Below are 23,848 nucleotides of genomic sequence, written 5' to 3'. Positions count from 1 at the left end.
GAGAAACATCGATGCGAAAGGGACACATCGAGTGGCTGCCACCCGCACGACCATCCAGGGCCGGGGACAAACTGCAACCAAGGTACATGCCCTTAGCGGGAACTGAACCCAGGTCTCTCTGGACCGCAGGCGGACTCTCTAACCGCTGAGCCAAACTGGCCAGGGCTTTTTTTTTTTCTTTTTAATCCTCACCCGAAGACATTTTTCCGTTTTTTGTTCAGATAGAGTAGGAGGGAGAGAGAGGAAGAGAGAGAGAAAAACATTGACATGAAAGGGACACATCAAGTGGCTGCCACCCACACAACCTAAACAGGGCTGGGGACAAACTGCAACCGAGGTACATGCCCTTAGCGGGAACTGAACCTGGGTCTCTCTGGACCTCAGGTCAATGCTCTAACCGCTGAGCCAAATTGGCCAGAGCTCTCTAGCTCTTTTGATAGTTTCTTTAGTCGTATTCATCTTCTAAAACTCTCTCCTACTCATTAGGTATACATATTTTGTATTTTCTCAGTAACTCCAACCTCCAATCTAAACACCATACGGTTCTATTCTGCTGTTTGTTATTTCTGCCAACCGATATCCCATTTTGTTCTGTGTTCTGTGGTCTTTTGTGTTTTACACTATAGGCTCTTTGTTTTTGGAACTTTGTCTTCTGAAATTCTTTCAGGTCTGGTCTGGTCTGGTATATTCCTATAGAGAATAATTGTGTTTGCTTCTGCTAGGTGCCTGACACCCTTCCAAGCTGAGATTACTTTATTTATTTATTTTTATTAATTTATTTTTGTTACAGATGTTTCTCCTTTTTTCCTCATTGACACCCTCCTCACCATTCCCCACCCCATCCCCAGCTTTGTTGTCCATGTCCATCAGTTATGTGTACATGCATATAAGTTCTGTGGTTATCTCTTCCCTCCTTCCCTCACCCCCTCTTCTAAGGGTTGTCAGTCTGTACCCTACTTCCATGTCTCTGGGTCTACCCTGTTCCTCAGATGTCATGTACATTATATTCCACAAATAAGTGAGATCATGTGATATTTGTCTTTCTCTGCTTGGCTTGTTTTGCTTATTATAACACTCTCCAGGTCCCTCCATGTCATCTCAAAGGATAAGAGATCTTTCTTTCTTACAGCTGCATAGTACTCCATTGTGTATATGTACCACTGCTTTTTTATCCATTTGTCTCCTGATGGACACTTGGGCTGTTTCCAGATCTTAGCTATTGTAAATAGTGCTGCTATGAACATGGGGGTGTGTATATTCTTTCTGATTGGTGTTTCAGGCTTCTTAGGGTATATTTCTAGAAGTGGGATCACTGGGTCAAATGGAAGTTCAATTTTTAATTTTTTGAGGTAACACCATATTTTCCATAGTGGCTGCACCAGTCTGCATTCCCAGTAGCAGTGTACTAGAGTCCCCTTTTCTCCACACCCTCGCCAACACTTGTTGTTTGATGATTTGTTGTGAGACTACTTTAAATAAATCACTCAGGTGGCCATTTCTTGGACTTCAAACTACATGTGTGTATTTGTGCCCTGATTCTGCTTGAGGGCATTCTTGTGGTTATGAATTTTTATGGGAGTCTTTTCTTCTCCTGAAGGTCAGCTTCCTTCTTGTCTTTTCTGTGGTCCCTCCTGAGGCTGCTATCATCTGATCCACACACCATGTGGGCCCATGCCAACTATTGGACTGCCCAGGGTCATTGCAATGCAATGAACTACAAGCAGGCATGGCTTGGAGTGGGGGGGAGCATTGCAAGGGAGCAAATGTTCCAGATGTCTGGATGCAGCCCAATTTATTTGCAAAGTGGTCCCTAGGTTACATGATGTTTTAGGTAATGAAGTCCTTGAGATCCAGTCTCTGATGACCTTACAGCCAAGCCCAGCATACTTCTGTCCCAGCTGTCTCTCGCTGATTTCAGCAGAGATACATAACAAACACATTCATACTTGGACAATAAGACCATTGGCACTTTCAGGGTGGTGTTTCAGCTTATCATGTATACCTTATCTATTCTCATGCATATTTTGATCATACTTTCAGAGCTGTGTTCCAGCCCTATCATGCATACTTTCATCTGTTCATATGTATACTTTGATCTTTGGCTGGCCAGGCTGCAAGAATACATACCTCAAGGATACATTTTGTTCATCCACCAAACACCCAACACTATAGGCCCAAACCTTCCTAGCTTGCCACTCACACTGGCATTCAGTTTGAAACCACAAATTACTCAGCTCTTCAGGTGGCTCTCTGCTTTAGCCCTTGCTTGTATCGTTGAATTCTTGCCTCAGCTGCAAGAATCTTACTTTTCCCCCTAACTAAATCACTAATTTAAAAGAAAATTTTCAATTTTTTATTCAGTACTTTTAAGCATTTTATAGTGGGAGTTTAGCTGCCCTATTGCTAGAAAAATAACTTAAAGCTTCTGTTTTACACTTATATATCTTTAACATAGAGCCTTATGTGTCTTCTAAGTATTTAGTCTTACAATATGTACTTTCATTTTTTTTAATCCTCACCAGAGGGCATGTTTAGTGAGAGGGAGAGGGAGAGAGAGAAGGGGAGAGAGGAAGAGAGTAAGAGAGAGGGAGAGGGAGAGAGAGAGGGGGAGGGAGAAGAAGAGGGTAAGAGACAGGGAGAGGGAGAGGGTGTGGGGGTGAGAAAGAGAGAGAAACATCAATAAGAGAAAAACGCCAATTGGTGGTCTTTTTTGTACATGCCCCAACTGGGGATCGAACCCACAACCCAGGTATGTGTCTTGACCTGGAGTCAAACTGTCAAACTTTCGGTGCATAGGATGATACTCAACCAACTAAGCCACTCTGGCCAGGCTGTTCTTTCATTGTTGTACTTGCTAGAACCTCTGGGTATTGTTGGGTAATAATGGTGGTAATGAGTACTCCTGCTTTATTTATTTATTTATTTATTCCTCACCTGAGAATAATTTTCTATTTATCTTCAGATAGAGTGGGAGGGAGAGAGAGAAATATCGATGTGAGAGGGACACATCAACTGGCTGCCTCACGCATGGCCCCAACCAGGGGTGGGGAGAAACCACAACCGAGGTACGTGCCCTTGACCAGAATCATTCCCATGATTCATTGGTCCGCAGGCTGATGCTCTAACTGCTCAGTCAAAGCAGCCAGGGCAGTACTTCTACTTTTTTTTTTTTTTATCCTCACCAGAGGACATTTTTCCATTTTTTGTTCAGATAGAGCGGGAGTGAGAGAGAGGAAGAGAGAGAGAGAGAAACATCGATGTGAAGGGACACGAGTGGCTGCCACCCGCACGACCAACCAGGGCCGGGACAAACTGCAACTGAGGTACGTGCCCTTAGCGGGAACCGAACCCGGGTCTCTCTGTACTGCAGGCCGACGCTCCAACCGCTGAGCCAAACCGGCCAGGGCAGTACTTCTACTTTTTAATGAAATCAATTTAATGATTTTCTCTTTAGGGTATTTGCCTTTTTTGAGAAACGGCCTTTATAAAATTTAAAGTTTCCTTATATTTCTGTTTAACTTAGTTTTTAAGTTAGAAAATGGCCCCTGAAGTGCTTCCAAAACCTCAGAATTTATTGGTGTGATGCTAACATCCGACTGTTAGCCATGTGGTACCTGTTCATGCCTCAGTCATTTCCCCTCTCACGGGCTAAAGCTAAGGATGGGAGAGAGAGCTCTGAAGATATGGTTTTCAGGATGGATTCAAATGATGATGAAGAGCCTTGTGTTCTTGGCTAAGAAGTTTGTCCTGAGGGCAGTGGGGACGCCTTTGTGAACAGATGGGATTTGGATATTTAAAAATATTTTTAAAGGGGGTCAATGGGGGAAAAATGTGGAACATCTGTAATACATTTTACATCCAACAATAAAAATCTGAGAGAAAAAAAAAAAATATTTTTAAAAAGTCATTTGAGAGAGAGAAAGGAAGAGAGAGGGAGGGACATTGATGTGAGAGAGAAACATTGATTGGTCACCTCCTGCACACACCCTGACCAGGGATCGAACCCACAACCTTGGTATGTGCCCTGACTGGGAATTGAACCTGCCACCCTTTAGTACATGGGACAAATCTCCAACTGACCAGGAAAGATTTGAATTTTAGGAGGAAAAAAATCACTCTGCTGCAGTAAAGAGAATGGATTGCTGGGGCCAGCAGGAGGCAGGAGACCAGTTAGGGTGTAGATATGGTCATCTAGACTGAGGGTGGAGAGAAATGCACTTGTTTATTTATTTATTTATTTATTTACTGCTGCTATATTGATGCCCATTTCATTCCAGACATTATGTCAGGTCCTTTACACAGATCGAAGGTGTTTCTTCCTCTCTTTGCATATATGTGTGTTGGAAGAGGGAGAAGTTTTTGGTAGAAATCAGTGGGAACAACTCACATTAATAGTAGTAAACAAAATGTCAATACCAGAGTCCTAGGAATGGGCCCCTCCAGAGTAATCTTTGGTTTTCCAACCTCTCCCGGTCCCTTCAGGCACCAATGGGGAGTTCATAGATGGGTTGGCCAACATTTTTGGCTTCCTAGACAACACTGATTCTTTTTTCTCCTTCCTCACTGACCCTAAATGGCGTTTAGGAATCCACCCTACTCCATACAGTCATATGCTTAAGGTGAGTCTAGCTCCAGCCCAGTTCCAGAGGTATGACCTGATGAGAGTAAGTCAATCATGGTGGTCCCATCCCCTTACCTGTGTCTGGTTTAATCATGGACATGGGATATAAATCTGGCCATGGATTATGGACTATCTGCTGGGGGTTGTAGGCAAGGATTTCCTCACTGCTAAGGGGGGCACACTGGAAGAGATACTCATTTTCTTCTGCACATTGTTATACCTGGATGCCATATCTGAAACTGCTGTAGCCATGTTGCAACTTCAATAGGAAAAACACTGAAACACTGAGGCAACAGACTGAAAACATGAAAAGAACCTGATTCCTTGATAATGTTACTGAGCCATGATTACTAGCTCCACATGAGTATTTCTCCCTCTATTTTTATTGATACATGAGCTATATACTTTGTTATTGTTCAAGCTAAGTTGGGTTGAACTCTTTTGTTACTTGCTGCCAGAAACATCATAACTAATAGACATGGTTTATTTATTTATAGCATACACTTGCTTATGCTCTCCAGAAGGCCTTGTGACTTGCAGCCAACACGATTTGCCTTTCCTTCTAGAGCTGATATTACCAGAAATTGCCATCCACTGAGCTTTCTAGGCATTGTCACTTCTCATCACCATTCTCAATACTGAGTGGCATCATGGGAAGTTGAACCCATAACTGGAGAGGTGAAAATGAGAGATCCTTAGATATTGGAGGGGTAACAGGAAGAGTCAAAGGTATAAGGTAGGGGTGGTCAGCCAAATGCTGTTGAAGGGTCCAGTAAGTCAATGCCAAAAGAGGTACTTAGATTTGGGATGAGTTAAAAAGACAGCTTCCTTACTGACACACCTCAGAGGGAAGGGGGTGGGGAGGGCAGGAAGAGATAAACCAAAGAACTTATATGCATTTATGCATAACCAACCAAATAGATAACAGTGTAGTGAAGGCAGGAGTGGGCATGGGGTACGAGGGAGGAGGGAGTCAATGGGGAAAAAAAAAAAGAGGATCATCTGTAATACTTTCAATGATAAAGAAAAATTTAAAAAAATAAAATTTGCACAAATGGAAAAAAAAAAGAAAAGACAGCTTCCTTAATAAAGCCTAACTGGAAACTCCATGGGTTAGCCAAGGTAAGAGAAACACAAAAACTGGGCAGCAACTCTCCGATCTGAGTTTTTTCTTCTCCTTGGGGCCCTTTTTGCTCTGCCTCCATCCTGAAGGGCCAACTACACATGGGTCCTCTAATAGCTGTGGCCTAAACCTGCATACAACACTCTCCTTAGGTTCACTAGTCTAGGTGAACTGGAACAGAATTTTCTTAAACTCTTTCACAAACACTCAGGGATCAAAAGCTCACAAAAACTTTAAGAAGTTGTGCTGATAGTAACACGGTGCTATCATCATCATCATCATCGTGTTTTTTTCTCATGAGTATGTGCTATTTTATCATCATCTGTTTATGAATGAGGGAACCATTGCAAAGACAGAGTAAGTAATTTCTTTTAGGCCATAAGGCTGGTAAGTAGCAAAGCCAGAATTCAAACACAGGCAGTCTGGTTCCAGGGTCAATGTTCCTACCACCATACTATATTACCTCTCAATACTGAGGGTATTAAAATACACTAACAAGGGAGGGTGAGTGTGTGAGTGAGCTAGTGTGTGAGAGAGTGTGAGTGGACGTGAAGGTGGATAACCAAACCCCAACAGTGCAGAGCCGCGGAGCAGAAAGTCCCCGTGCTGTGTAGGGGAGCAGCCGGCTACCGCAGTAAGTGGCCCTTCAGGGCGCTTTGCCCTGTGCCACGGGGAGGTCCCACTATTTTGGAAGATCCTGGGTCTTCCCTGGGAGGAGGCAGTGGGAGCGGCTAGGGCCCAGCAACCTCAGCCCACTAGCGCACCTGGCACCATCGGACCAGTGTACACTCTGTGTCAACACAGACCTGTGCACAGTAGTGGAGCTCACAAGGTGCCAGTCATGGAAGCTGCAGACAGCCTGGAACCCAGCACCATCCCCCATAGTGGCAGCACAATCAGAGTCGAGATATACCCCCAGCAACAGAGGCTGGGGAGCAGACATCCATCCCCAGGCAACAGAAGCACAGACCAGCAGTTGTGACCCATCCCCAAAAACTATAGCAAAAGCTGAGCAGGAGTTGAGCCCCACAGGGCAGCAGCACTCCCCAGCCGCCAGCAGCAGGACCTGGGGCTCCACAGAGGCCTGTTCGGTCCAGTAGCCCACAAAAGCAGTGGGAAGCCAGAGCCCAAGAGAGACTGGTGCGATCCAGCTGCCCGCCTGCTGGAACTGCAGGGTGCCGGGGCACCAGAGAGGCCAGTACAACACAGCATGGATGGTGGGGTCCAGTTACCCATGGGACCTGTGGGTTGCTTAAGCACCAGAGAGGCCTGTGCCACCTAGCAGCCCATAACATAGGCATAGAGCTGGGTCCCCAAAGGGACTGTGCGATCCAGTTACCCGTGAGACCTGCAGGGTGCGGGGGCACCACAAAGGCCTGTGCCACCCAGCTGCACACAAGATAGAGAGGATGTGAAAATGGAGGCAGAATAAATAGACGCTACACAGATGACCTCCAGGACCAAACGGGAATGACAACTAAAATAAAGACAAATTCTCAGAAAAAAAGCAACAGAAAAGCAGCAGGATAGGACCATATAACCAGGGAGAAGGGTAGGATCTGTGGAAGCATGAGATGGTGGCGGGCTGGGAGCCCATGAACAGCAGCAGTCTTAGCTGTGAGCAGTGCCCTTAAGGAATAAAGACTAAGCCCACTCCACAGTACAGAGAGCCAGGACAGAGCGCTAAAATAGTCACAGCCACTCACCTGGGGGCTAAGGCAGAGGGAGGGCAGAGTGGGCTGGAACTCTGTGGGAACACTTGGGATATAGAGGGCACTCAGAATTTTTGCAGAGTTGTGGCCACAGAGGACGGTGGCCAGTGTGCTCTTTTCCAGAGCTGTGGGGAAAAGCAGCAGCCCCACCTCTGAGATTCAGCCATTCCCAGGTGAGGCAAAGAAATGCAAATTGAGGTTCATTAACAACCAGCACCTATCCCACTCTCTGGAAATCCTCTTATGCAAACACCAGAGCTACATTCCAAGGCACTGGGTAACTGAGAATATTAGCCACAGGAAAAAGGTAGAGGATAACTGATGCTTTCCTGGGCTTGAAATCCACCCAGGAAAGTAAGACTTGACAGTGGTGTTCAACGTGGGCCCACCCAGTCTCATCCAAACACAGTAGAGGGAGCCACAAACAGCAGAACACCAACACCCACAGGGGAAATTTGGCAGGCTCCAAAACCCACTGAGATAACCAAAATGGTGAAACAAAGAAACATTCCCAAATGAAAGAACAAAAGAACTCTATCAAAGATGAGATCAATGAAATGCAGCTAAGCAAATTATCAGAGGTAGAGTTCAGAGCCATGATCTTGAGAAAGCTCAACAGCATGAGTAAGGACATCAGCACAATGAGTAAAGATATAGAAACATTGAAAACAAACCAAGTGGAAATGAAGAATGACATAGCAGAAATTAAGAACACATTGGAAAGACTAACCAGCAGAGTAGAGGAAGCTGAGGACCAGATCAGTGAATTAGAAGACAGGGTAGAAAAAAATCAACCAATCAGAAAAACAAAAGGGAAAAATAATTACAGAACAGGAAGACAGTTTAAGAGAACTATGGGACAACTGGAAACGTAATAACATTTGCATCATAGGAGTCCCCAAAAAGGAAGAAAATGGGCAAGGGTTAGAGAATATATTTGAAGAAATAGTGACAGAAAACTTTCCTAACTTGATGAAGGAAGAAGGCATTCAAGTTCAAGAAGCACAGAGAGCCCCATGTAAGAAGAACCCAAACAGGCCGACACCAAGACACATAGGAATCAAAATGCCAAAAATTAAAGACAAAGAGAATCCTAAAGGCAGCAAGAGATAAGCAACAGGTTACCTACAAAGGAACCTCCATAAGGCTCTCAGCTGACATCTCAACAGAAACACTATGGGCCAGAAGGTAGTGGCATGAAGTAATCAAGGTCATGGAAAACAAGGATCTGAATCAAAGACTACTCTATCCAGCAAGGCTATCATTCAAAATAGAAGGTCAAATAAAGAGCTTTCCAGACAAAAAAACAAACAAACAAACAAACAAAAAAAAACAAAGGGAATATTTTAACACAAAACCAGCACTGCAAGATATTCTTAAAAGACTGCTGTAATTAGTAGAAGAAATAGGAAGAAGAATAGAATCACACTAAACAAAAATGGCAATAAATAAGTACATATCAATTATCATCTTAAATGTGAATGGTTTGAATGCTCTGATAAAAAAACAAAGAGTAGCTGACTAGATAAGATAGTATGACTCACATATATGTTGTTTACAAGAGCCCCACCTCACAACAAAAGACTCACAGGTTGAAAGTGAAGGGATGGAAAAAATCTTTCAAGCAAACGGAAAGGAAAAAGAAGCAGGGGTAGCAATACTCATATCTGATAAAGTAGATTTCAAAATGAAGGCCATAACTAGAGACAAAAAAGGCCACTACATAATATTAAAAGGATCTATGCAACAGGAAGATATAACCTTGGTAAACATATATGCACACAGTATAGGAGCACCAACATATATTAAAAATATTTTGGAGGACTTCAAAGGAGAAATTAACAGCAATACAATCACAGCAGGGAAGTTCAATACCCTGCTGACATCACTGGATAGATATTCTACACAAAAAATTAACAAGGAAACACAAACTCTAAATGAAGTGCTAGATCAAATGGATTTAATAGATATCTACAGAGAATTACACCCCAAAACCACAGAATTCACATTCTTCTCAAGTGCACATGGGACATTCTGAAAGATAGACCACATGTTAGGACACAAACTAAGTCTCTACAAGTTCAAGAAGATTGAAATCACATCAAGCATGTCTCAGATCACAATGGCATGCAACTAGAAATCAACTGCAACAAGAGCATGCAAAGACATTTGAAAATATGGAGGCTAAAGAGCATGTTATTGAACAATGAATGGGTTAACATGGAGATCAAGGAAGAAATCAAAAACTTCCTGGAAACCAATGAAAATGAACACACAACAACACAAAGTCAACACAAAGTCTGTGGGATGCAGCGAAAGCAGTTCTGAGAGGGAAGTTCATAGCACTACAGGCTTACCTCAAGAAACAAGAAAACTTTCTAATAGACTATGTAACCTCACAACTTAAAGAACTAGAAAGCAAACAAAAGGAAAATCATAGAGCAAGTAGAAGGAAGGATATAGTAAAGATCAGAGCAGAAATAAATGACATGGAGACCACAAAAACAATTCAAAGGATCAATGAAACAAAGAGCTGGTTCTTTGAAAAGATAGAAAAGATTGATGAACCCTTAGCTAGACTCACCAAGAAACAAAGAATGAGAATCCAAATACACAAAATCAAAAATGAAAGAGGAGAAATAATAACTGACACCACAGAAATACAAAGGATTGTTAACTAGTATTATGAACAAAATTATATGGCAACAAATTTGACAATCTAAGCGAAATGGACAAATTTCTAGAAACACATAGTCTCCCAAAACTGGACTGGGAAGAGATAGAAAACTTGAACAGAACAATAACAACTAAGGAAATTGAAGAGGTAATTAAGACTCTCCCAGCAAACAAAAGCCCCGGCCCACACGGCTTCACAGAAGAATTTCACCAAACATTCAAAGAAGAACTAATACCCATTCTCCTTGAACTATTTCAAAAAATTCAAGAAGAAGAAAGACTTCCAAACTCGTTTTATGAGGCCAGCATAATCCTAATTCCAAAACCAGAAAAAGACGCTACAACAAAAACAAACAGAGGGACTTCTGGTCAAGATGGCGGGTAGGTAAACGCGGTATCGCGTCCTCCCACAACCACATTAAAGTTACAACTAAACTACAGAACAATCATCATTCAAAACCGCCTGAAATCAAGCTGAATGGAAGTCCTACAACTACGGAATTAAAGAAGCTGCATCGAGACTGGTAGGAGGGGCGGCAGCGCAAGAGGCGGAGGCGGTGGCAGCAGGTGCGGCACGATGGGCTGGTCCCACACCCAAGTGTGGCAGATAAAAATCAGGAGGCTCCTGTGGCTGGGAAGGTCCTTCCTGAGGACTGAGGGGGCCCTATCCCACACCAGGTGCCCCGCTCAGGGTTCCAGTGCCAGGAAGAGATGTCCCCATAACTTCTGGCTGGAAAAACCAGCGGGAACTGAGGCTCAGGGAAGCTGAAGCGGCTGGAGCCCCAGGCAGCTCCCTAAAGGGCCCGCGCACGGACTTATCGGACTCTCTCCCTCTAAGCTTGGAAGGGAGGCAGCTCGAGGGGCACCAGAGACACACAGGGAAGAACCGAGCTGTGTGGCACTGGAGCGAGGGCTGGAGAGGGGGCTTTCTCGGGGACAAACACGTGCTGTAAGAGGCCTTTGTTCCTTTGGTGAGCCCTTCCCTGGGGCAGCAGACACTAGCCATACCTGGGACTCCAGCAACCTGGCTCACACTGGTAGCCCCATCCTGCTGACTCCCTGAGGCCCCACCCCACCCAACTTTCAAGCCCACCCAAGCTGTTGCCACTTGCTTCACCATAGGATTGGCCTGTCTTGGATCCTGCTTCAGGTTTTTCCTGAATTCTTTCAAACGAGCAGCATCTGGTCTCAGCAAGCCCCATACCTCTCATTAAGTGATACACAGAAACAAACACAGGGAGGCAGCCAAAATGAGGAGACAAAGAAACAGGTCCCAAATGAAAGAACAGAACAAAACCCCAAGAAAAGAACTAAGCGAAATGGAGATAAACAACCTACCAGATGCTGAGTTCAAAATATTGCTTATAAGGATGCTCAATGAACTTAGTGAGAACCTCAGTGAACTTAGGGAGGGCCTCAAGAGCATAAAAAAGGACCAGTTAGAAATCATGGATACACAGTTAGAATTGAAGGAGGCATTAACTGAAATAAAGAATAATTTACACAGCTTCAATAATAGAGTATGTAAATCCAAGGAACAAACCATTGATTTGAAATATAAGGAAGCAAAAAATGCCCAGTCAGAACAGCAAAAAGAAAAAAGAATCCAAAAAAATGAGGATAGTGTAAGGAGCCTCTCGGACAACTTCAAGCGTGCCAACATTCGCATCTTGGGGGTGTCAGAAGGAGAAGAGCGAGAACAAGAAATCAAAAACCTGTTTGAAACAATAATGGCAGAAAACTTTCCTAACTTGATGAAGGAAACAGACATACAAGTCCAGAAAGCACAGAGAGTCCCAAACAAGATGAACCCCAAGAAGCCCACAACAAGACACATCATCATCAAAATGCAAAAGGTTCAAGACAGAGAGAATCTTAAAAGCAGCAAGAGAAAGGCAGCTAATTACCTACAAGGGAGTTCCCATAAGGCTGTCAGCTGATTTCTCAAAAGAAACTTTTCAGGCCAGAAGGGAGTGGCAAGAAATATTCAGAGTGATGAAAAGCAAGAACCTACCACCAAGATTACTCTACCCTGCAAAGCTGTCATTTAGAATCGATGGGCATATAAAAACTTTCCCAGACAAGAAAAAGTTAAAGGAGTTCATCACTACCAAACCGTTATTATATGAAATGATGAAGGGTCTTTTTGAAGAAAAAGATAAAATATATGAACAAACAAAATGGCAATGAATACGTATCTATCAACAATGGAATCTACAAACAAAATGAACAGGCAGAATAGAAACATTCTCATAGATACAGAGAATATTTTGTTGGTTGCCAGTTGGGAGGGGGGTTGGGGAATGGGTGAAAAAGGTGAAGGGATTAAGAAGCACAAATTCACTGCTAGACTGATAAACCTCAAAGGGAAAGGGGTTGGGGAAGTGGGACGAAATAAACCAAAGAACTTATATGCATAACCAATGGACACAGACAATAGTGTGGGAAAAGGTGGGAGGGGGGTGGAAGTGGGGAGGAGGGGGTCAATGGGGGAAAAATATGGAACATCTGTAATACATTTTACATCCAACAATAAAGATTAAAAAATAATAATAATAAAATAAAAATAAATTTAAAAAAAACAACAAACAAAACTACAGGCCAATATCCCTCATGAACATAGATGCCAAGATCCTGAACAAAATACTGGCAAAACATATCCAGTAATACATCAAAAAATTATTCACCATGACCAAGTGGGATTCATCCCAGGGCTGGTACAATATTTGCAAATCAATAAATTAATAAATGTGATATACCACATAAACAAAATTAAAGATAAAAATCATATGATCATACCAATAGACGGTGAAAAAGCATTCGACAAAATCCAGCACCCATTTCTGATAAAAACGCTCAGCAATGTGGGAATAGAGGGATCATGTCTCAACATAATACAGGCCATATATGAAAGACCTACAGTCAACATCATACTCAATGGGCAAAAATTAAAAGAATTTCCCTTAACAACAGGAACAAGACAAGGATGCCCACTTTTACCACTCTTATTTAATATAGTACTGCAAGTCTTAGCCACAGCAATCAAACAGGAAAAAAATTAAAAGAGATCCAAATGGGAAAGGAGTAAATGAAACTGTCATTATTCGCAGATGACATGATACTATATGTAGAAAACTCTAAAGACTCCATCAAAAATTTACTAGACTTAATAAATGAATTTGGCAAAGTAGCAGGATACAAAATTAATGTCAAGAAATCGATGGCATTCTTATACACCAATGAACTCACAGAAAGAGAAACTAAAAAAAATCTTATTTACAATCATGGCAAAAAAATTAAGATACCTAGGAATAATCTTAACCAAATAAATAAAGGACCTATTCACAGAAAACTACAGGTCATTGAAAAAAGAAAGAGAGGAAGATATAAAAAAGTGGAAGCACATACCCTGTCCATAGATTGGAAGAATTAACATCATTAAAATGTCCATACTACCCAAAGCAATTTATAGATTCAATGCAATCCCTATCAAAATACCAACGGCATACTTCACAGAACTAGAACAAATACTTCAAAAGTTCATATGAAACCAAAAAAGACCTCAAATAGCCACAGCAATCTTGAAAAAAAAAAACAAAAAAAAAAAACAAAGTTGGAGGGATCACATTACCAGATTTCAGGTTACACTACAAAGCCACTGTAATCAAAACAGCCTGATACTGGCACAAGAACAGGCATATAGACCAGTGGAACAGAACAGAGAACTCAGAAATGGACCCAAGGCAATATGCTCAATTAATATTTGACAAAGGTGGCAAGAGCATACAGTGGAGTCAAGACAGCCTCTTTAAAAATGGTTTGGGGAAAATTGGACAGCTACATGCAAAAAATAAAACAAGACCATCAACTTACACCCTACACAAGAATAAACTCAAAATGGATAAAAGACTTAAATGTGACTCATGAATCCATAAAAATCCTAGAAGAAAATGTAGGCAACAAAATTTCAGACATCACACGCAGCAGAATTTTCACTGATACATCACCTAAGGCAACAGAAACAAAGGAGAAAATGAACATATGGGACTACATGAAACTCAAAAGCTTCTGCACAGCAAAAGATACAATCATTAAAATGGGAAGACAAACCACTCTATGGAAGAACATCAATGCCAATGACATATCAGATAAGGGGTTAATTTCCAATATATGTAGAGTGTTCATACTACTCAACAAAAGGAAAACAGAGAACCCAATTAAAAAATGGGCAGAGGAACTAAATAGACACCTCTCCAAACAGGACATACAAATGGCTAAGAGACATATGAAGAAATGTTCAACATCACTAATCATCAGAGAGATGCAAATTAAAACAACAATGAGGTATCACCTCACACCTGTCAGAATGGCAGCCATCAACAAATCATCAAACAACAAGTGTTGGCGAGGGTATGGAGAAAAGGGGACTCTAGTACACTGCTGGTGGGAATGCAGACTGTTGCAGCCACTATGGAAAACAATATGGTGTTACCTCAAAAAATTAAAAATGGAACTTCCATTTGACCCAGTGATCCCACTTCTAGGAATATACCCTAAGAAGACTGAATCACCAATCAGAAAGAATATATGTACCCCCATGTGCGTAGCAGCACTATTTACAATAGCTAAGATCTGGAAGCAGCCCAAATGTCCATCTGTAGACGAATGGATAAAAAAAGCAGTGGTATATATACACAATGGAGTACTACGCAGCTGTAAGAAAGATCTCTTATCCTTTGAGACAACATGGAGGGACCTGGAAAGCAAAACAAGCCAAACAGAGAAAGACAAGTATTATATGATCTCACTTATTTGTGGAATATAATGAACATAACAGTCTGAGGAATGGAGTAGTCCCAGAGATGTGGAGGTTGGGTACAGACCCCAGAAGAGGGGGTAATGGGGGGGAGATAAACCACAGAACTTATATGCATGTATGCATGAACAATGGACATGGACAACAAAGCTGGGGACAGGGCAGGGAGGGTGGAATTAGTGGGGGGGGGGAGAAACATCTGTAACAATAAATATATTAATTAATAAAAAAGAAAAATAAAATAATAGGAAAAAATAAATAAATAAAAAGAATTTGCTCTGGCCAATTTAGCGGTTACAACTTTGGCCCATGGACCAAAGAACAATAGGGTCTATCCCCAGTCAGAGCATGTACCTCAGTTGTAGGTTCGATCCTGGTGTGGGTGGTGTGGGAGGCAACCAATTGATGTGTCTCTCTCACAGCAATGTTTTTCTCTCTCCATCTCTCTCCCTCCCTCCCATTCTATCCAGAAATCAATGGAAAAATATCCTCAAGTGAGTAGTAAAATAAAAATAATCAAGAACTATGCTTTTAACTAATTCATCATGTCCATGTTGCTTTTGTAGGATGCACACGCATTGCTATCTCAATTCAAATCCCATTCCCATCCTGAAAACATGTTTGTAGTGGACATTTTGGGCTGCCTTGTACCTAAAAGTCTTGCTTTGTTTGAGAAGTTCCTATTAGTATGGTTATATTTATTTCACTTTATTGCGTTATGATCGCATGTTCCACCTTATTATTTCAAATGGGAAGCAGAACTCATCCTATCTGTAGACACTGAAAACACCAGGTGCTCACTTTCCTGGTGTCCCTACCAGGTAGGATGAGAGCACACGACCAAAGTTTAGGTGGTCAAGAATACTGACCCTGGACTTGGATTTAGAGCTAGTGGTGAACGCAGGAGAGAGTTCTGAGCAGCCGCAGTCTCTAAGCCCTGTGACTACAGAGGGCCAGCAGCGACATCTAATGGTGACAACAGCGGCGTTGGCAACCCATTTAGCCCTGTGGCAGTCTGTGTTCCTGCCAAACCTAGTTCTATAGCCTTCTTGATAATTCTGAGGTCCTCAGTATATCCCGTAACCAATCAATTCTCTCCCTAAATAATTACTTGGAACAAGTGCCTATCACTTATGGCTAAAAACTTTGACACAAATATAGGCCAAAATTCCAGAATCAGAAAATGCCACATAAGACACATTTGGATATTTAGACACACAGACCGGGTTCAAAGACTTTAGCTGGGTGCTCTCCTACCCCCGTCCTGATCCCCTGTCCTGAAGATGGGGCTGTCTGGAGAGATTCAGGAGCCAGAGGCTCTGGATCTTCAGCACTTAAGGGGGCTAGGGAGGTGAGGGGGTGACAGAGGGAAGGGATGGGGACTAAATTGGAAGAGGCACTGTGACAGACTTGGCAGAGGGGGTAAGAGAGAAGGAATGTGGGGTAGGACTCCCATCCCATCCCAGATCTTGGCTCTAACCTAGCTCTAGCCTCAGCTGTCTCATCATGTGCCAACTTCAGTATGACTATGGCCTCTCCCAGCCCCAAACTCAGCAGACTCTAACCAGTCGCAGTTGAAACACAAGATGCAGGAGACCCAGCTCAGTTCTCCATTCATGTGTGGTCATCCAAGCAGACTTGTTCCCTGTACACAATGAGCCCCAGTGTCCTGAGTGGGCGCCTTTATCTTCTTGCTTCATTACCTGCCCTCATTTCAGAGCATCTTAACAGATATGCTCCTCCGACCCCCAAATACAAACCCTGACTTTGTGATCTCATCCCCTTCCTGGGTCAATTTTTCTTCCACTTTTCCAGACCCTGGGTCTGGGCTTTGAGGTCTATGCTAACTTTCATGGCCTGGTCTCTGGGTGAGCTGGGGAAGAAGAAGATTCTGGTGGATGAGGGGTGAAAAACAACTCTACTAGGCACTTAGAAATCCAAGATCAATCACTCTTCACTGTTTTCCAGTTGCAGATCCTTAAATCTAGAGCAGTTACTGTTCAAGGTAGGTGTCCAAGTACTGGCACGCCAAGGCTGCTAGTCTCTACTCTGCCTTCCCATGCACTGCGTGTACATATGTGTGTCTGTGGTGGGACAAGGTATGATGTGCTCCATCATGTGTTCCATCTCAACTGGAATCCTGGCTCTGCAACTTGGATAAGTCACTCTCCCTCTCTGTACTTGTGTCCTCATCTGTAAAATAAGGGCAACAATACCCACTCTGTGGGCATAGGATTGTTATGAACATTAAATAAATTATTATGCATAAAGCAAAAAAAAAAAAAAAAAAAAAGAAATCCAAGATCAGCTGGGCAAAACAAGTCTCATATTTTTGTGTACCTCAAATAGAGCCATGTTTCTTGTGGGTAATGCCACCCATCTTGCCTGTACCCTCCCCTTCCATCTGCAGAGGGAGCCCCCAGTGGGTATATCCCAGAAATGGCTGGGCTCAGTTCAGGGCTTCTCCAAGGTTGCAGATCCCTGAGGCCCCTAAAGCCTCCCACAGGGGCTCCTATGAGAAAATCCCAGAGCACTTTGAGTTCACAAACCCAGACACACACCTGATCCTGGGGTCCCCAAAGCAAATCATGTACAGATCTTGACTCTCTCTTTTGATCTCCCTAAAGACCCTACCTGGCTCAGTACCTGCTTCTGTGGCTTTCTCCATTGGGCAAGCATTAGCAGTTTGGTTCTTCAGCAACTCCTTCTTAAGATATTGCCACCTCCTTGGAGCGCCAGGCTCCAAGTCCACTCATGCAATGAGTCCCTTGTTCAATGTTTTTCTCACTCATTCATTTGTCATTCATATTTGGTATCTTAGGGTGTCAAAGCTCCAGAATCAATAATGCCAGGTTCCACCTCCAGGGCAGTGTAGGGATAAGGGGAAGAAGACAAAAATGGATGATTGTGCCGCAGGCCGAGAAATGCTCCAATGAGGGCTGATTAGAAATGGGGGAGAAGGGCATCTAATGTAGATTAGGATTCGATGTGATCAGGTGACTTCATCAGTGGAGAAGACTTGGGGAGAAAACCTTAAGTAATTTATCTAGTCACATAAAGTATCATTTTACCATGAAAAAATGCATCACAGATTATGAAGTAGAATGAAGCAGGCTGCAAAATTCCACATAAATTTTCAATGTAAAACAAGATATTTCAGAGAAATTTTCTACACATAAAAGGTCTATAACCCCAGTCCCTTCTGACCTCTCTGACTTTGATATGAGTCCTCTTTCTTCTGTGTTCAGCTTCCAATATCAGTGAATAGCAGTGAATGCTATGTCAGTGGAAATTTTTGAGAAGTATCAGTCTCTGGGAAAACATCTAAATTCCTTAGTCCAGCTTGCAAGACCTTTCATGATGGGACCCTCTGCCCCAGAAGCTTCATTCTGCATTGTCCTCCTACATTCTCTCTGTTCTCAGCACAGCAGCTATTTATAGCTCCCCAAACAATAAACAATATGCCAAGCTGGCTCATGCTTTTGTGATTTTTCCACAAGCTGCTCCCTTTGCCTAGAATGCCCCTGCCCACACGTCCATCTGGCAAACTCCTACTCATCCTTCAAGACCCAGCTCAAATGGCTCCTCTTCTGTGGTACTGCCCCAGCAAGCCCAAGCAGAATGAGTCAGTTCCTCCCATGCACCACTCTGTGATGTCTGTGTCTCTTTCCTTGTATTGAGATTTTTAAAATTTCACTTTCCGCCTCTAATTTGATTGTGAGAGCTTGGAGGAGACGGTATCATTCATATTTGTATCCCTAGTCCTAAGCATAGCATCTGGCATGGTAGGTATCTATAAATATTTTGAATGAACAAATGAACAAAACTTACTTAGACTCATTTTTTCTCTTTTAATTTTAGAGTCAAGACAGGGAGATCAGCATTTTCTTATAAACCTTGGAAAATGATAAGAAAACCACTCACCACATAGAAAAAAAAACCCACGCCCTGGCCGGTTTTGCTCAGCGGTTAGAGCGTCGGTCTGCGGTCCAGAGAGACCTGGGTTCGATTCCCGCTAAGGGCATGTACCTTGGTTGCAGTTTGTCCCTGGCCCTTGTTGGGTCATGCGGGTGGCAACCACTCGATGTGTCCCTTTCACATCGATGTTTCTTTCTCTCTCTCTCTCCCTCCCCACTCTATCTGAATAAAAAATGAAAAAATGTCCTCGGGTGAGGATAAAAAAAAGAAAAAAAAAACCCACAATTTAATTTAACCTCTTTGGGTAGCCATTCACATCTTATAACTGGTGTAGTTTTACTGAGAACTCACCAGACCAATGAGTTTCTTTGATCCTGAAACATTAAGATATAGCCAGGTGGCAAAAGCACTGCGGTGCTTGAAGGATCTAGTCAGGTTCCTCCAAGTCACAATAGCAGCAGTAGGGGCTGACACATGTCATGTTCCAGGTACCATTTTAGGTCCCTTATTAATACATGTATATACAGTGACTCACTTAATCTTCCCCAAACCCTATCATGAAGCAACTATTATTATCCCCATTTTAGAGATTAGAAAACTGAGGTATGGGGAGATTGAATAACTTGCTCACAATAATACAGCTGATAATGGGATTCAAACTAAGGCAGTCTAGCTCAGAAATCTATTCTCCCAACCCCAACACTATATTAGCTCAATGAGCAGAAGATGTATAGTGATGGTAATTTTGGCTAAGAACGTAGGGAATATGAGGGAGAAGAGGAATGTGTCCTTTCACAACCAATTACTCCAGTGTCAGGCTCTGGGATGCCCACTGGGTTCATAAGTGTCCTTTAAAGGTATGCAACATAACTTTGTAGGACTCCTAGACCCAGAGGGCCTCTTTGACTGTCTTGCATTTTTACTTCACCATGGAGAGGGGGAGATTTGTTTCAGTTGACTACATTGAGCTCGAAATAGAATCCTCACCACCCATCTCAGAAAGTGGGCTTCCTGCCCCCCAGGGTGACTGAGGGTCTGCTGGCTCCACCTCCCAGGTGCCTTTCACAACAGCAGCCCAAGCTAGGAAAACCAGTGAGACCACTTATCTAGGGTGTATTTGGCAGGACTTTAAACCTTCAAGGACTCCTGTACCCCACCCAGGACAGGCAGAGGGCATGGCATATGTAAACATTCAGGAGTGAGAAAAAGGCTTGTCCATGGAGAGGGTGAGCATGATGGTTGATGGAAGGGTGTGTGAGAAAGGAGAGGAAAAAGAATGGAAAAGTATTCTGGGTCTACTTTTGGTCATGAAAAGCCTTACATCCAAAGTAGAGAAGTTTGATTCTTTTTCTTCTATAGGCAGTGGAGAGCCATCAAAGGTCATGCTGTATTTGTTAGGTTTACAGTTTCACTACTTAAGAAGCTGGGTTTTTGTTTTTTACTTTAGTTGCAGATACTTCTCAACAATTAGGAAACACTGCCATCATGTGGCTTTTGAGTGATGCATGCTCCAAATGATAATTTGCCAAACACTCTGATACTATTTAATAATGAAACCAAAGAACACATCTCTTGATTCAAATAACTGAAGTAAAGCAATGGTGACCTTAATTCTAATGTAAAAAGGATACTTTTACTAAAAAGTTTTTGTACAGCAAAGGAAACAGACAAATGAAAAGACAATCTACTGAATGGAGAACATATCCCCAAGGATACATTTGATAAGGGGTTAATATCCAAATTTTATAAAGAACTCATACAACCCAGCACCAAGGAACCAAACAATCCAGTTTAAAAATGTGCAGAGGCCCAGACGGTGTGGCTCAGTAGTTTAGCATAGACACATAGACCAAGAAGAGGTCACTGGTTCGATTCTGGTCAGGGCATATGCCCAGGTTGTGGGCTTGATCCCCAGTAGGGGCATGCAGGAGGTATCCAATTGATCTCTCAACAATGTTTCTATCTCTCCCTCTCCCTTCTTCTCTCTCTAAAATGTCAATAAAACATATTTTATAAAATGGGCAGAGGACCTGAATAGACACTTCTCCAAAGAGGACATACGATGGCCAATAGACATATGAAAAGATGCTCAACATCAATAATCATCAAAGAGATGCAAATTAAAACCACAATGAGATATTCACCTCACATCTGTCAAAATGGCTATTATCGGTAAATCAACAAATAACATGTATTGGTGAGGATTCAGAGAAAAGAAAACCCTTGTGCACTGTTGGTGGGAATGCAGATTGGTGCAGCTACTGTGTAAAACAGTATGGAAGTACCTCAAAAAATTAAAAATGAAACTGCCTTTTGACCCATTAATCCCACTTCTGAGAATATATCCAAAGAAACCCAAAACACTAATTTGAAAGACTATATACACCCCTATGTTCATTGCAGCATTATTTACAATACCCAAGATCTGGAAACAGCCCAAGTGCCCATTAATAAATGGGTGGTTTAAAAAGCTGTGGTACATTTACACAATGGAATACTACTTAACTATAAAAAAGGAGGAACTCTTACCTTTTGTGACAGCATGGATGGACCTAAAGATTATTATGCTGAGTGAAATAAGCCAGTCAGAGAAAGACAAATACCATATTCTCTCACTTATATGTGGACTTTAACGAACAAAATAAACTGATGAACAAAATAGAAACAAAGGCATGTATACATGGAACAGACTGACAGCTGTCAGAGAGAGGGGGGTTGGGGGGCTTGACGAAAGAAGGTGAAGGGATTAAACAAAACACACATACATCACATAGACACAGACAAAAGTGTTGTGATAGCCAGAGGGAAAGGGGGATGGGGGTAAGTGGAGGTGGCAATGGGGGACAAATGGGGATGGAAAGAGACTTTGCTTTGGGCAATGGGCACACAATGTTGACTTGTATACTTGAAACTTGTATGGTTTTTGTGAACCAATGTCACCCCAATAAGTTCACTTTTTTAAAAGCTCTGGTACACACACACACACACACACACACACAATGGAATGTTACTGGTCATAAAAAAGAATGAAATATTACCATTTACGACAGCAATAGATGGATCTAGAGGGTATTATGCTAAGTGAAATAAGTTGATCAGAGAAAGACAAATACCATATAATTTCACTTATTTGTGAAATCTAAAGAACAATATAAATGAACAAACAAAATAGAAACAGACTCATAGGTACAGAGAACAGACTGATGGTTGCCGGAAGGGAGGGGAGGGTTGGGGGACTAGGTGAAAAAGGTGAAGGGATCAAGAAGTACAGATTGGTAGTTACAGAGTAGTCAATGGGGATGTAAAGTACAGCATAGGGAATATAGTCAATAATATTGTACTGGCCCTGGCCAGTTTGGCTCAACAGTTAGAGCGTCGACCCATGGACCAAAGAGTTCCAGTCAAGGGCACGTACCTTGGTTGTGGTTCGATCCCAGCTGTGGTTGGGGTTCTGTCGAAGGCAACCCATGTGTCTCTCTCACATTAATGTTTCTCTCTCCCTCCCTCCCTCCCTCCCATTCTATCTGAAAATCAATGGAAAAATATCCTCAGTGAGGATTAAATAATAATAATGATAATATTGTACTGTGCATGGTGCCAAGTGGGTATTGAAAATATCAGGGGTAACATTATGTAAAATATATAATTTTGCCCTGGCTGGGTAGCTCAGTTGGTTAGAGTGTTGTCCCAGTATGCCAAGGTTGTGGGTTTGATCCCCAGTCAGGACACATACAAGAAGCAACAAATGAATGCATAAATAAGTGGAACAACAAATCGATGTTCCTCTCTCTCTCTCTCTCTCTCTCTCCCCCTTCCTCTCTCTCTAAAATCAATGAAAGAATAAAAAGGTATGTGATTGTCTCATCACTATGCTGTACACCTAAAACTAATACAAAATAATATTGAATGTAAATAAAAAAAATGTTCCGCCATCTTTTAGCAGGATGGTTTGGGCAAATCATCTAATCTCTGGAAGCTTCGATTACTTCATCTGTAAAATGAGGATGACACGGTTTTCACACACTTTGATTAAATTAAAAAATCTATACATTGCTTAGAATTGCCAAAATTACATTAAAGGTAATCTAATTTAAAAATAAAACATTTAAAAAGGATACTTTTCATAAAGTTTTTCAAGAAATCAATACCTGAGCCCTGGCCAGGTAGCTCAGTTAGTTAGAGCATTGTCCCCATATGCCAAGGTTTCAGGTTTAATCCTGGTCAGGGCACATATAAGAATCAACCAATGAATGCATAAATAAGTGGAAAAACAAATCCCTCTCGTCTCTCTCTCTCTCCCTCCCTCCCTCTCTAAACTCAATAAATAAATTTTAAAAATTGTAATTAAAAAAAGAAATCAATACCTGGGTTTAATTCTTGGATTTCTTACTTTGTTTTAAAAATTCTAATCTCTAAATCTTTAGTGATTCTGATTGCAAAGATCCTTTCTATTCTTTCAATGCCCTCTATCTTAGAATCATAAATTCTCTGGCCTTAAAAAGGCTCTGCATTTCCAGGCCAGTTTGGCACCAAAGTGTCTCCAGGCTGGTTCCCTCCACTATGGCAGATTCTATTTCAGTCTTAGGTCTATTCTCCTTGTGTGGTCCCACAGTTAGACAGACCCAACATTCAAATACATACTTCCACCATCTTTTAGCAGGATGGTTTGGGCAAATCACCTAATCTCTGGAAGCTTCAATTACTTCATCTGTAAAATGAGGATGACACGGTTTTCACAGGGTTATTGTGAGAATGAAAGATGATGTGTGATGAGTGCCTGGCACATCCCAGCTCCTCAGAATAGGGGAGACCCTCTTCCTTCCCCTAAGTCCTTGAGGGCGTATTATTGCTGAGCACACAACAAGCACTCAGTGCAGGTCTGTGATTTGATATCCAAGATTTACCTGGTCTTCCAGCAACGTTTTCTGAAAACAAAACTACTCATCCCTCAGGCCTTGGAGGAACCACCCCTGTTTCAGTGC

Source organism: Molossus molossus, unplaced genomic scaffold, assembly GCF_014108415.1.
Source record: "Molossus molossus isolate mMolMol1 unplaced genomic scaffold, mMolMol1.p scaffold_m16_p_19, whole genome shotgun sequence".
NCBI classification, from domain to species: domain Eukaryota; kingdom Metazoa; phylum Chordata; class Mammalia; order Chiroptera; family Molossidae; genus Molossus; species Molossus molossus.
Note: the sequence above shows the minus strand (reverse complement) of the source record.